Source organism: Lissotriton vulgaris, chromosome 1_1 (assembly GCF_964263255.1).
Source record: "Lissotriton vulgaris chromosome 1_1, aLisVul1.2, whole genome shotgun sequence".
NCBI lineage: Eukaryota > Metazoa > Chordata > Amphibia > Caudata > Salamandridae > Lissotriton > Lissotriton vulgaris.
The window spans coordinates 143661819-143675232 of record NC_141685.1 but is presented as its reverse complement, the minus strand read 5'-3'; the positions used below and the strand labels follow the sequence as shown (position 1 = coordinate 143675232).

The window sequence follows — 13414 nt, the reverse complement described above, 5'->3', positions numbered from 1 at the left end:
CAGCGAGCACGCAAAAGTTCAACGAACACACGGAATTGCTTGTTCCGCCCATTCGCGTTGCTTTTTTCCTGTTCGCGAATGCTGTTTGCGTGCTCGAGGAGAAATATCTCGCAAACAAGCATTTTGAAAGCACGAGCAAGCAAAAAAATCCTCGAAACCGTCGAATCGCAGAATTTTTGGCAATTCCGTGTTCTCAGCAGAACGCGAAATTACCCAAATTCTGCAAATTCCACGAGCGGAATTTACCACCCAGGCCTACTGCAGAGTTTCCTACGCCGGTCCCCTGTGGTGAAAGTTTAAGATAGCCTTTTTTCTCTTTCCTCTGTTTTGTGTTTTTCTTTTTTGACCCTTTTTGGTTTCCTTTACTGTTGTGCTGTTCAATAACATGTCCCTTCCTAGATCACTGGAAAAAGGAATAGATTAACAGTCTAGGTGGGCAGGGGAGTAAATGACATCTAGTAATTTATTACAAGAATTACAAATATCACTATGTTCCCAGCCGTTGTCACAGAAATTGCAATTTGATAGTGTGGCTGCTTCTGAGAATCTGTGTTTCTTTCTTAAATATTTACCTCTTTTGCTCTCACATCCTTGATTTCCAGTGATCCCAAGCTCCCGATCTACACTGTTTCACCACTATCAGAAATGCAACTCAAACTGATTTCCTATCTTGTTTTTGTTAATGCTTTCTTTGTGCAAAGTATAAAGTCACAAATATTTTGTCTTTGTGTTCATTTACAATTTTTGACTCCATTTCTACAGGTGACAGAAGCATGAACAGAAAAAAGAAGGTTTAAATTTAGTGAAACACAAGGAAAAGGATTATTTCAAGGAAAGTTAAAACATTCTTGAGCTCTAGAGAAGAAACACATTCTATGTGCCAGGAATGGTGAGGATGTTGGAGCGGAAGAAACTGGTGAATGTGAAAGTTGTCAAATCCCTAAAGGAAAATGATCATAAATGTTTACCAAGTGTCAGTAACTGAGATTAAGGAGAACATTGGCCACAACTGATACCCACACAGAGCACTTGAGAAACCTCAGTGTTGTAAATTCTGTTTGATGGTTTATGAGAAATGCTTTGGCGACCTAAACCCTCCCCAACAGATCAGCATCCGTAGACGTGTTGTGATGTGACAGAACCGTCAAAAAAACAAATATCCCCGATTAACAAGTGCAAGCTTTTGACTCCGTCTCCTGTGATTCAGAGGAGAGAAAAGATTGTTTAAAAGAAACAAATTGTAAATGCTCTTTCGTAGATGTTGTTTCGGCAAAGATGCCGGATTATCATTTCCAATATAGGAAGATTTTCCCCCACCAACTCTCTTGGGTTGATCCGAGTAGTTTCAAAGTGTCCTGTAATTTCCAAAGTGGATCATGTACTTGTCTTAGCCACTGAGCAAAAAAAGCATATACTGCTACAGAAAGTATAAAAGAGGCCAGTGTTACACTTAACAGGCAAACACTAAAGCCCAAAGACATTATAAGTGCCTTTAAAACTCCAAAATCAAATGGGATAAACTAGAATAACTAAATGAGACTAATTAAACTAGATAGAATTCACCCGGGCATACCTTGGAGAATATGAATCCCTGAGGAGCATCTTAGTAAATACAAAGGGCTCGTCAGTGAAAGTTTGTAAGACAAGTTAGATCAGCGCCTTTAAAGGTAGGAAAATGATCTCCAGGAAAAAAACTATAATTAGTTAAATATGTTAAGAAGAGCATCTGAAATGTATTTTAGAAGTTAATGCTGAGTTGTAACAAACAAGTACATGATCAGAAATCAGATTCAGTCTTAAGATGGCATGTATCCAGGAAAAAACCCAACTTGGAGAAACAAACAACTCGAATGAGAGCAATGACTGTGAGAACGGCTTTAGTCATCAATCCCACCTCACTAAACATGAGAAAACTAGCTCTGGACGAAAACCCTATCAGTGTCCTGAATGCCAGAAAGGCTTCACTCGCAAATTCAACCTTACGGTACATGAAAGAACCCACACTGGGCATAAACCGTATCAGTGCTCTGAATGCCAGAAAAGCTTCAGTCATACATCCAGCCTTACTGTGCATGAAAGGACCCACACTGGCCAGAAACCGTATCAGTGCTCTGAATGCTGTAAAAGCTTCTTTACCAAATCCAATCTCACTGTACATGAAAGAACTCACACTGGAAAAAAACCTTATCAGTGCTCTGAATGCTGCAAAACTTTCAATCGCAAATTCAGTCTCACTTTACATGAAAGAACCCACACTGGACAAAAACCATATCAGTGCTCCACGTGCCAAAAAAGCTTCCGTTTTAGTGGCAATCTGATTCAACATCAGCGAACTCACACTGAACAAAAACCTTATCAGTGCTCTGAATGCTCGAAAAGCTTCTGTACCAAATTCAATCTCACTTTACATGAAAGAACTCACACTGGACAAAAACCTTATCAGTGCTCTGAATGCTGGAAAAGCTACAGTCATAAATACAGCCTTACTGTACATGAGAGAACTCACACTGAAGAAAAACCTTATCAGTGCTCTGAATGCTGGAAAAGCTTCAGTCAGAAATACAGCCTTACTTTACATGAAAGAACCCACACTGGACAAAAACCTTATCAGTGCTCTGAATGCCGGAAAAGCTTCAGTCATAAATCCAGCCTTACTGTACATGAAAGATCCCACGCTGGGTATAAACTGTATCAGTGCTCTGAATGCCAAAACAGTTTCTATTACAAATCCAGTTTAACTGTACATCAGAGAATCCATACTGGGCTCAAACCGTATCAGTGCTCTGAATGCTGTAAAAGCTTCAGGAGCAAATCCAACCTTACTGTACATGAGAGAACACACACTGGGCATAAACCGTATCAGTGTTCTGAATCCCAGAAAAGCTTCAGTCATAAAATTAACTTTCACTCACCATGAGGGAACTCACACTGGGAAAAAACCTGATTAGCTCTCTGAATGCTGAAAAAGTCGGAAATCTAGTCTCACTCAACCTGCGAGAAGTTACCTGGAAAAAACCTTGTCATTGTTCTAAATGCCTGGGAAGCGTCTGCTGGAGATTAAATTTCATCCAAGAGAGAACGCACAATGAGTAAGAAAATGACCCGTGCTCTCAATGTGACAAAAACTTCAGTTGTAAATGTTACCTTTCTACATAAGAGAGACAATGTGGGAGAATACAAGGTGCTCACTGTGAACCCTGAGGAGGAGCTTTCAGCATCGCAAAACATTTACATGAAGCAGCCACAAAAACATCAATCCATTGATTGTCCAACAAACCGTCTACTGAGAAAAGCACACAGCGAGGGATGGAAATGATTGAATTAACCTCATTCTTTTGTAACTATTTGTGGCCTCATTCCATTTAGCGTGTTTTATTCCCTGAGTGTTTATAAGCAATGACTGACCCACAAAGTCCATTTGATACTGAACTTTGAGGCCACGCCCGCAAGGGTCGGGAATGCATGTAACCTCGAACTGTTTCCAGCCTTAATGAGCCTCACCAGGGAGCTGCAGCAGGAGTCCCTTTGTCATAGATCTCTATGGTACCAACGCCTGTTCATGCCTCTGCCACTTGATCATTGAGAAAAACGTAAAGTGATGGAATGACTGCTAGTTAATCTCACCAACACCCCACCACATTATTCTCTAGTGTTTGTGCAACTACAGACGAGGCCAGCCATATGCAATCCATTCTTGGCTCCATCGTAAATAGTCCTAATGACTTCTGGTCTGAGGGGACATGGCCTCGCATTACAAAGATCCACTTTAGCTTCAGTCCTTTAACTTCCATGTCCTTTTTGCTACAAATGGACCTGCTTCCCATCTGCTTAGGCCAGTTTCACAAGCTTTACAATCTCATCAGATACACCCATTAGAGTCTCACAGATAATCAGGCCTAATCATAAACTACTATAGGACGACTAAAGCACAACAAAATGTGATTCACAAAGTATGTGCTGTCGTTCTGCCTCTCCTATCTTTTTCTTTGTGGAGTTGCCTGCCTCGACTGCAGAGTTTCCGCATATGTTTATATACTTTTTGTAGTAAATGCGAGAGGGACAGAGTGGGAGTGGGTGTAAAATGGGAAATATTTATGAATAAAGGGGCGGGGCTAAGGGAGGAGTAAGGAGGGGTGTAGGGATGGACAAACACTCACCCACAAAGGAGTAAACCCATTGCTATTTACAAACCACACCTCTACAGTCACAACAGCCATGATGTACCTAAAACAGTTGTAAATGTCCCCGAGCTCAGAGTCCAACATCACACATGGTCATCCACTGAAACTGCAACACACTCCCATTAATAATAATGGAGGTACGGACATAAATTAAAACGTCATTAAATGAAATATTTTAAACTAATTATAAATCTAAACGATTGTCATTCAAGGCAAAAATATCTAAAGAAAAATTATTTTACAATGTTTTAATAACATTTGTTGAATTGTAACAATAATATAACATTCATTTTTAGTGAAGCATAATTACATATGTTATAATTAATGCCCAAAATCAAATTTCAGATTATTTCACTTTATCAGGTGACACCACGTTGCAGAGATTTTCATATTTTCAATCCAAATAACAGACTAACATGTCCACCACTCAAATTAATTTCAATTTTCACTATACTAATTCACCACTAATCCTTTAATGGGTTCCGTAGTAGCGTGCTACTCTCCGAAAAAGCGTTTCGATGCCTCGTGAGGGGTAATAAGCACTAGCTGGCAGATGCATCAACGTAGCCTTTTGTTATTCCTAAATAGCGATTTTTAAGGAATCGCTATTTAGAAATAGCAAAAGCCTATGCTTGTAGGAAGCGCTATTAAAATAGCGATTCCTAAACATTCCTTAATTGCTACTCGTAAATTGCTAGTCGCAATTAAGGAATGCTGAACCATTCACTCCTATGGGTTTACAGGCCCATAGGAATAAATTGGAGATTGCATGAGCAATTTGCGAGTACCAGTAGGTACTCGCAAATTGCTCATGACTTTTTGTTAGGGTGCAAGGGTGTCAAAATGACACCCTGTTGCACCCCTGAAATTGATCTGTGCACATTTGTTGCACACACACATGCCCTAAGGGCATGTGTGTGCGCAACATGAAACTTTGAAAAATGCACCAAAGTGCTTTTTTCAAAGTTTTAGCAAATTACCATGAAGTTCAACTTCATGGTAATTTGCTACTTCTATTAGCAAATTCACTATTTTTTTGACTTTCATGCATTGCATTTAAGGAATCTCAATTTGGGAATTCTTAAATGCAATTGCAATTTAAGGAATCTCAATTTAGAGATTCCTCAAATTGCGATTTTTGCATTTGGGTTGATGCATCCCAAATGCAAAAATACTGGTCGCAAACTGAGCAGATTCTGAGAATCTGCCCATTTGCGACCGGTATTTACTTTGATGCAAATGCCTGTAGATACATGCAATTACAATACAATACATTTAAAAATTATTAATACATATTATAAATGATAATCTCGGTGGGACACCTTTAATTAAACCATAATACAAATATATCCTCTATATATTCAACTTGGGTGGAGTTTTCCCTGTGTAACAAATATAACGAATATTTAAATTGTTTATTAAAATATTTTGATGTTAAATACAAATGTAAATGTTATAAACTTTAAATATTGAACAAAGTAAAAACTCACAGTTTACTTAGAGATCTAATTGATTTTAAATGTAAAAAAAAGTTTTTCTCACAGATCTGTTTCAAAAATCCCAACTAGCTAAAATCGTTCTGATTTTCTTACTATGTACTCCGAATTACTGATCTGCCTTATTCACCTCTATTCGGAGGGGTACATCCTTAAAATATCATGTATAGAATTAATTGAAAGTATTTTTTAATAGTTGCAATATTTTTTAAATTAAAAGATGAACATATTATCATGAACGAATTAATTTTAAATACATATAATTTTATAACATTTTTTTGAAGGTGTGTGTATTTTTAAAAGGCAAAATACATAATTTTATTTTATCTTTATTTTCGAATGGGTTTGATTTTCAAGTCTCTCTCTCCATTATTTTCTATGGGAGGGCTTTGCATTACCAGTGGTTGGCCATGTATGGTGCTGCACTTTCTATTGCTCCACTTTGGCCGAAGTAAGTTACATTTGTAAATTTTACTCCACCTCTGTTTAAGCGTGTGCAGATGTGCAAGTCCACACTTTTGAGTAACTTTATCGTAATGGTGCATAGCTAAAACTAGCAAAGGTACTCTATGAGCATCCTTGTATGTATAGATTACTCACAGGGGTAAGGTACTTTTGTTAGTAAGCTCGAGGTGTCCAACTCAACCTGAGTGTTTCCTTTTTGTGCTAACGCTAAAGTAGACGCCGGCACTTGGGCTGTTATTAGAGCAAATGGGATGGTCCGGTGTGTTTGTTTGGCTGGGGAGCGGCAATGAATACCTTGAAGTAATTTTCCTGGACTTGCTACATCACTCGCCTCCAGAGGGCCTCCTGTAGCAGCGATTTATCATTACCGTAGTAGGATCAGGTAATTTCTCCTTGTTCTTAACCATGTTATTGTGATTTGCTTTTGTATTTTCCCTTCTCTTCCTTTTACCTAATTTTGTTGGTTTCACCACAGCATAAGCACAGAAATGTACTTTACTTTTACCTGGTTCTGAGGTCTTATCCTTTGTATACATTTTTATACGATGAACACCTTCGCTGTACGGCTACAGTGTGAGCACAGAGAGCCAGACCCTGATATTCCTGCACCTTGAGCTGCCTTTATTGGTATCCTTTCCACTTTGATAAGTGAGATATGTGTTCGAATCGCTGAACAACCTTTAAACCTGCTGTGATACACCTTGGTGGTTACAAGTTTCATGTTTGAACCTCCACCGTGAGCTCCAGTACGCTGCTTGTCTCACACCGCGCTCCATGCTTCGGCTCTTATCATCAACCTTGGACCATCTCTATAACTTGGAAGCTCCGAAGACTTCGCAGCTGTTGTAACTTTTTGAAGTTTCCCACATTTTGATGGCCGTAGATTCAGGTTCAACTTGATGACCCAACTCTGTGGGAATTTTGCACTTCATGACACTTCTGCGCATCTTGTCAGCTTCTGGAACTGATTGAGCCCAAAACATCGCATCAAATTCCAGTGTTGATCATCACCATAAATTGGACTTACCAGTGCCCCTCGAGCATGGCTAGCGAGGTCCCCTACTTTTTTGTATGTGGCTTCCTGATTGATTCAGTGGATCTGCTTTTTTTCTTCATTTTCCTTTTTTGTGATTTTGAACACACAACTAAATGAGTCCTTTATTGCCTTTGTGACAGTTGTTTTTGCTAATTAATAACCCTTAAACTACTGACCTGGTTTTAATTTTCACTCATGAGTAATTATTAAATACTCCAGTTTCTCTAAACTTTGAGTTTTGAATTTCTTTGTCTCTTTTTTCTACATTGTATTGACATTAGTGACATCAACTGTTTTGATTTACCTTCGAGCGTGGCCTTTTTGCTCAAGCCATGTTACCAAAGGCGAGCGAGTGTCATTTTAGTGGAAGACACATTTACCTTTGCCGACCATAGTAGGGAACAGCAAAGCAGGCTGATTCCATGAAGCAGATCAACTACCTGACAACGGTTACTGTCTTAGGTGAAATCTGCACTCACTGTAGATGCAAAAAGTAAAGATTATGAGGGAAGCTGTTGGTAGATGTGCCCCATATTTGAGACTACCACCCTCTCTCGAACAGTAGAAAGAGCTAAAGATGCACCCGTCAGACATTGATGTCTCAACAACTAAGACCGCCCACTCGTGTCATACAACGGTCGCACTGTTACCTGAGTCACTTTACACTGTGATGTGTACAAGCATTTTACGTAAACAAGTTGTGTTGTGCGTTGTGATCAGGCATCACCCCCTTTGTATGTAAATGAGCTTCTGTCGCCAGACACCCAAGGCTCCCATCTCTTCTAGTGCGGATGATAACGTGAGCACTGTAACGTAATCACAAATAAGGGCTATATTGAGAAATAATCAACTTCCAGGTGACACAGCTGTGGTTATGTAGTTCTTTGTTAGTTTTCAATTTATGTTAATTTCCAGTAATTCTCCAGGTTACTTTTTTCTCAGTTTATCACTTTTAATCGCTCTTTTTGCTCCATCAATTAAAAATTTGAGGTTTTTCATAGGATATATTGTTAGTTTTCATCGACCTTGTCACAATCCCATCATTCTCGATTTGTCAGCATGTGTTTTGCCCCTCTGCTGTTCTAGGATGGGTCTTCTCAATGCAGAAGGAGCTGTAATAGAAATAATACATCAGGCATATATGAAATTGTCAGAGCTACAAATTGTGATCGAAAAGAGCCGAAAATGCACCTCTTTAAAGAATATCACATTGTGACGCACTAACAGTCCTCTATCACTCTTAGAAACCATCTCCCCTCTAATCACATGTTGACTCTCTAGGTCCTGGACCATGTACGGAGCTCTGATGCCTTGCAGCGATAGTCATGGCATTCTGCTAAGACATATATGTAAGGTGAAATGTGTTCACACTTGAGTGTGTTAATGGTAATGTTATTGGTATTTGTATAGCGCAACTGATACCCGGAGGTGTCCTGGCGCTGTGTGAAGGCCGACAGAGGATTGAAAGGCGTGGGAGAGGATGGCAAGATCAGTTAGTAAACAGCCATGTTTTCAGTGCCTTCCTGAAGGCCAGAAGATTGGTCATGCTTCGCAGATATAGTGAATAAAAAAGATTTGCCTATGCCTCCAAAATTGTGAATTAAGCACTGAATGTTTATGGATAAACAACACTTTTATTAGTTTACCCAGACAATAACTTTTTGTCGTTGAGTCAATACTTGGTTGAACAATTTTTCATTATACAGAAACAGACAATGAATAACCATCAACTTCATTTCTAGCCATATGTGATTCGAAAAGCAATTTGTGCATATATACAGTGCAAGAGTTCATGTAAAAAAATTTAAAGAAGAAAAAACATTTAGTCATACATATACAGTTTTATGCATGGACACAATAAATCAAGAACAAAGTGAGAAAACCTAATCAACAATTCACAATAGAAAATCACAAATGTGAGGAGGAGAGGGAGGAAATATTTTTCAAAGATCGACTCCCAACTCTGAACTGAATTCATTTTCTAGTTCTCTAGTATTCAGAAAAAGAGCCCATTTTATACATAACTGACATGGACCACTAATGTCAAGTCAAATGCCGACGCGTTTCGAATCCTGTTGCGTTATTTACAGGATTCTCATCAGGGCGGTGTGATTCTAGTCCATGGGAACTGTTTGTGAAAAGAAATGAGAAATGTTTGTTTAACAAACTTTGTCCTCTAGCCAATTCTACTCATGAGCTATACACGCATCATGGTGCGGCATACCTTTTAGTTAATTGCCCCAAGTGGCTTCTGTTTGAAAATATCGTCTATGGCAGGCGGGTCTGGGCTGCAACAGAGCAAGATTGGTATCAGTAATTCATTGTGCAGTATAAATACTCACAGAGAGCGAAGAACATGGGTTTGAAAGTTACCTTCAGTCTTCACAACCCTAAGGCTGGTGTGCCGGTATCGGAAATTAATTTTCAATGCTGGCGCATTATTTTCTTCTAGGAGAAAGATCGGAAACACGGGGTTGGAATCGATCTCAACTAAAACGACATGCACGGAGGCAAGGGCGCCTCACAGGGGAAACTTATTTTTAAACAGTTCAACACGGGCGGGGGGATCCTCACCGGTATTGGGAACAGCGCGGTGCCCGTTCTGTGGAGCAAGGAGAAAGGCAGGTGTCACTGATGTTTACTTCGCTGCGCTTTCGGTGAAAACTACAGGGTGGACGCGAGTCTCAGTGTTCGGGGGTCATATTCTTACCATGAATCAACGCGGAGAGCTCCGCTGGTATATCCTGCTTCCAACCGGCAAACTCTGTATTTAGTTGTCCGAGGCAGCGCCGGTTCTCACAAAAATAAAAACATGTGATCCGCTCTCGTCCAATCCGAGCCACAGTGGTTGCTGGTGCCTTATGGGAATTGAAGTCCAGGATATGGGTTTACGCCCGATTAATCTCACTAAGAGTGTTGAGACCCTTATTCACACTGTCAAATCTTAGTATTAGATATGCCTCCTTGCGAAGTAGCATGGTTTCAACATCTGGATAGCGTTTAGGGTCTATCCAAACTAGTGGTGTCCATTTAGGTTTAAAGTATTTTATTAAGGCATAAAAAAACACGGGGAGGGGAGCAGGAGGTCAGGCAAACATACAATACAAGAAGCAAAACGTTGCAGCGAGTCAGAAGAAGAAGAGGGAGGCAGGGTGCCCCAGAGGGTAACAAGGCAAAAAACATAAGGCAGTAAGGCACTGTAAACAACCCCCCGTAGGCCCCCACTCCCTAGGCAAGGCCAAGCCAGAATAGCACTCTGCGACACAGCAAAAGAGAAGCATACCATACCACCAGCCCCTCGACCCCAGAAAAGGAGAAGAAAGAAAAGCAAGGAGGAAAGAAAAGAAAACAACACCCCAACATCCCCGTCCGAAAAGCAGCATTAGAAGCATATAACCCCACTTCCCACCCCCAGCCCCCGGTCCCCAATCCGCACAATCACTCCGCCGCTGGCGCCGGCGGTGTCAGCCTAAGGAGGCGCAAGTACCGTGGGCACGTTAGCTCGCGAAATTCCGTGGACAGCAGTGCCAAAAAGGGATGCCAGAGCTCCTCAAACTGGTCAACATTCCCAGCCACCGTTAGCGATATCTTCTCCATACCCAGTACCTGCCAGAGCCTATGCAACCAACCAGTGATAGAGGGGGCAGTGGGGGTGCGCCAAAGGACAAGTATGTTCTGAACGGCTGAGCCTAGCGCAATCGCAATCTGCCTGCCCCTGCGGGATTTCAGCGGGTACATCAAGTCATTGGGGAGGCCAAGCAAGACATACGCGGGGAAGCGCGGGAGCTCAATCTCAAAATGCCTATCCACCTCATCTAAGACTTCCTTCCAGTAGGCCGACAGCACCGGGCACTCCCAGAGAATGTGCGTGAGGGTGCCCTCCTGTCCGCAGCCGCGCCAACAACCCTTATCGCCTAGTTTGCGCATCTCGTAGAGCCGCTCCGGGGTGTAGTACCAATAGGTGGACACTTTAGTGAAGGTTTCCGTCAGCCCAGTGTGGTACGCAGAGTGCCTCGCCCGATACGCAATCTTGTCCCATTCCTTGTGGCTCAGGGTCCTGCCCAGTTCCCTGTGCCAGCGCTCCCTCCCTGGGTTATGGTAGTGAAACGGCGGGGGTTGGAGAAATTTATACAAATCAGTGATGAGTTTGGCATCCGAGGCCCGGGTCACCAACCATCGCTCATAGGGCGTAATTGTACGGGCGGCGACGTCACGCACTGCGGGTTGAAGAGCCCAGTGGCGGACTTGCATGTAACGCAGTCTGTCCCCCTCCGTCAGGCCAAACTCCTGTCGGAGCTGCTGGAAGGGGAGCACGCCCTCCGGCCCGTAGATCTGGAAAAGCGCTCTACATCCCGCACTCACCCAGTGGGAAAAGGCCCCCGGCTCCAGGCCCGGAGTGAAGTCCGGGTTGTCAGCAATGGGAGAGAACGGCGACGGAAAAGTGGTGAGCTCCCGTAGCTCACACACCGCGTCCCACACTCTTAGCGGGACCCGGGTGATAAAGGAAGCGTAGAGATTAGGCGGGCGGTGAACGCGCCGTAGGAACGGGACCTCCTGGAGGGTACGGCCCGCAACAGCCTGGTCTTGAAAGAGCCAGTGTTTGTCCGATTCCCACCGGCTCCACTCCACCAGGTACCGGAGCTGCGCCGCCTGAAAGTACTTCCGGAGGTCCGGGACCCCGAGACCTCCCGCCTCCGGGGCAAGCATGGAGAGGACCCGCTTCATCCGAGGCTTACGGCCTTGCCACACAAAGCGGGAGATGTCTGCCTGCGCCTGCCGTATCCAGCCCACGGGGGGCTGAAGAGGTAGAGCGCGGAAAAGATACAGGATCTGGGGCAGTATCGTCATTTTCACCGCCGCAATACGGCCCAGCCACGAGAGTAGGCCCTTGTTCCATCGGCCGAGTTCCTCCTTTATCTTTTTGCCTAGAGAGGAATAGTTAGCTGCGACCATGGCAGGCAGGGTGGGAGCAAGCAAAATGCCCAAGTAAGGCACCGTGGAGGAGGACCACTGCAAAGGGAAGAGACTTTGAAGGTCCCGTCTGGTGTCGGCAGAGAGCGACACATCCAGTGCAGCCGACTTAGTCATGTTCATTTTAAAGCCCGCAACGCGGGCAAAAGCGTTCAGCTCCTGGACACAGGCAGGGAGCGACCGCCTGGGGTCATCTAGGGTCAACAAGACATCGTCCGCGTATAGGCTGACAGTGTGTGTGTATTGCCCCATCTTCACCCCAATAGTGTCCGGGTTGTCGCGGATCCTCTGCGCAAACGGCTCCATATAAAGGGCGAAGAGGAGCGGTGAGAGAGGGCAACCCTGTCTCGTGCCGCGCTCAATGGTGAAGCTGCTGGAGCTGTGTCCATTGACACGCACTGACGCCGACGGTCTCCTATAGCAGTTAAAGACCATAGTGCGGAACTTCTCGCCGATCCCTAGTTTCCCAAGGACCAGCTCGAGGTATGGCCAATGAACCCTATCAAAGGCCTTCTCCGCGTCGACCGATAGCAGCATCCGCTCCCCCGGGACGCGTGAGGCCTTTTCCAGGACGTGCGTCACTCTCTTCGTGTTGTCGACCGTCTGCCTACCGGGTACAAAACCGGCCTGATCTGCCTCCACCAAACCTGGTAAGTGTAGACCCAGTCTGGCCGCCAAGATTCCAGTGTAAAGCTTGAGGTCCACATTTAGGAGCGAAATGGGCCGGTACGAGCCGCACAAGGTCCGGTCCTTCCCCGGCTTGGGGATAACCGACACAGTCGCCGAGAGGAGGTCCGGTGGGATGGCGCCCGGTTCGGAGAAGGAGTTGAACAAGCGAGCCAGGAGAGGAGCGACAGTGGGACAGAAGGTCTTGTAGAACAAGGCCGTGTAGCCATCCGGGCCCGGGGCTTTGCCATGTTTCAGCCGTGCGATCGCGGAGATGACCTCCTCCACGTGAATGTCCCTCTCTAGGTGGTCCGCCTGGGAGGGGTCCAAGACCGGGAGGGTCACGGATTCCAGATAGGCCTCAGCCTCTCCCGGTGGGGAAGATTCTGAAGCGTACAGTGACTCGTAAAAGGATCGAAAGGTATCTGCCACCTCCGCGTCACCGGAAACCGGGATCCCATCCACTCCCACCAGCTCCTTCACCACATTGCGTTGCTGCGCAACCCTAAGCCTATGGGCCAGGAGCTTACCGCACCTGTCTCCGCCGGTGTAAAAGGCATGTTTCAGGCGCAGCGCTGCGTACTCCGCTCGATCTAAAT

The 13414-nt window shown here is 44.0% G+C and overlaps 1 pseudogene; it reads left to right on the top strand.

Moving 5' to 3' along the window:
* Positions 1 to 823: 823 nt before the first annotated feature.
* On the top strand, positions 824 to 3346 carry LOC147737836 (uncharacterized; annotated as a pseudogene).
* The last annotated feature ends 10068 nt before the right edge of the window (positions 3347 to 13414 follow it).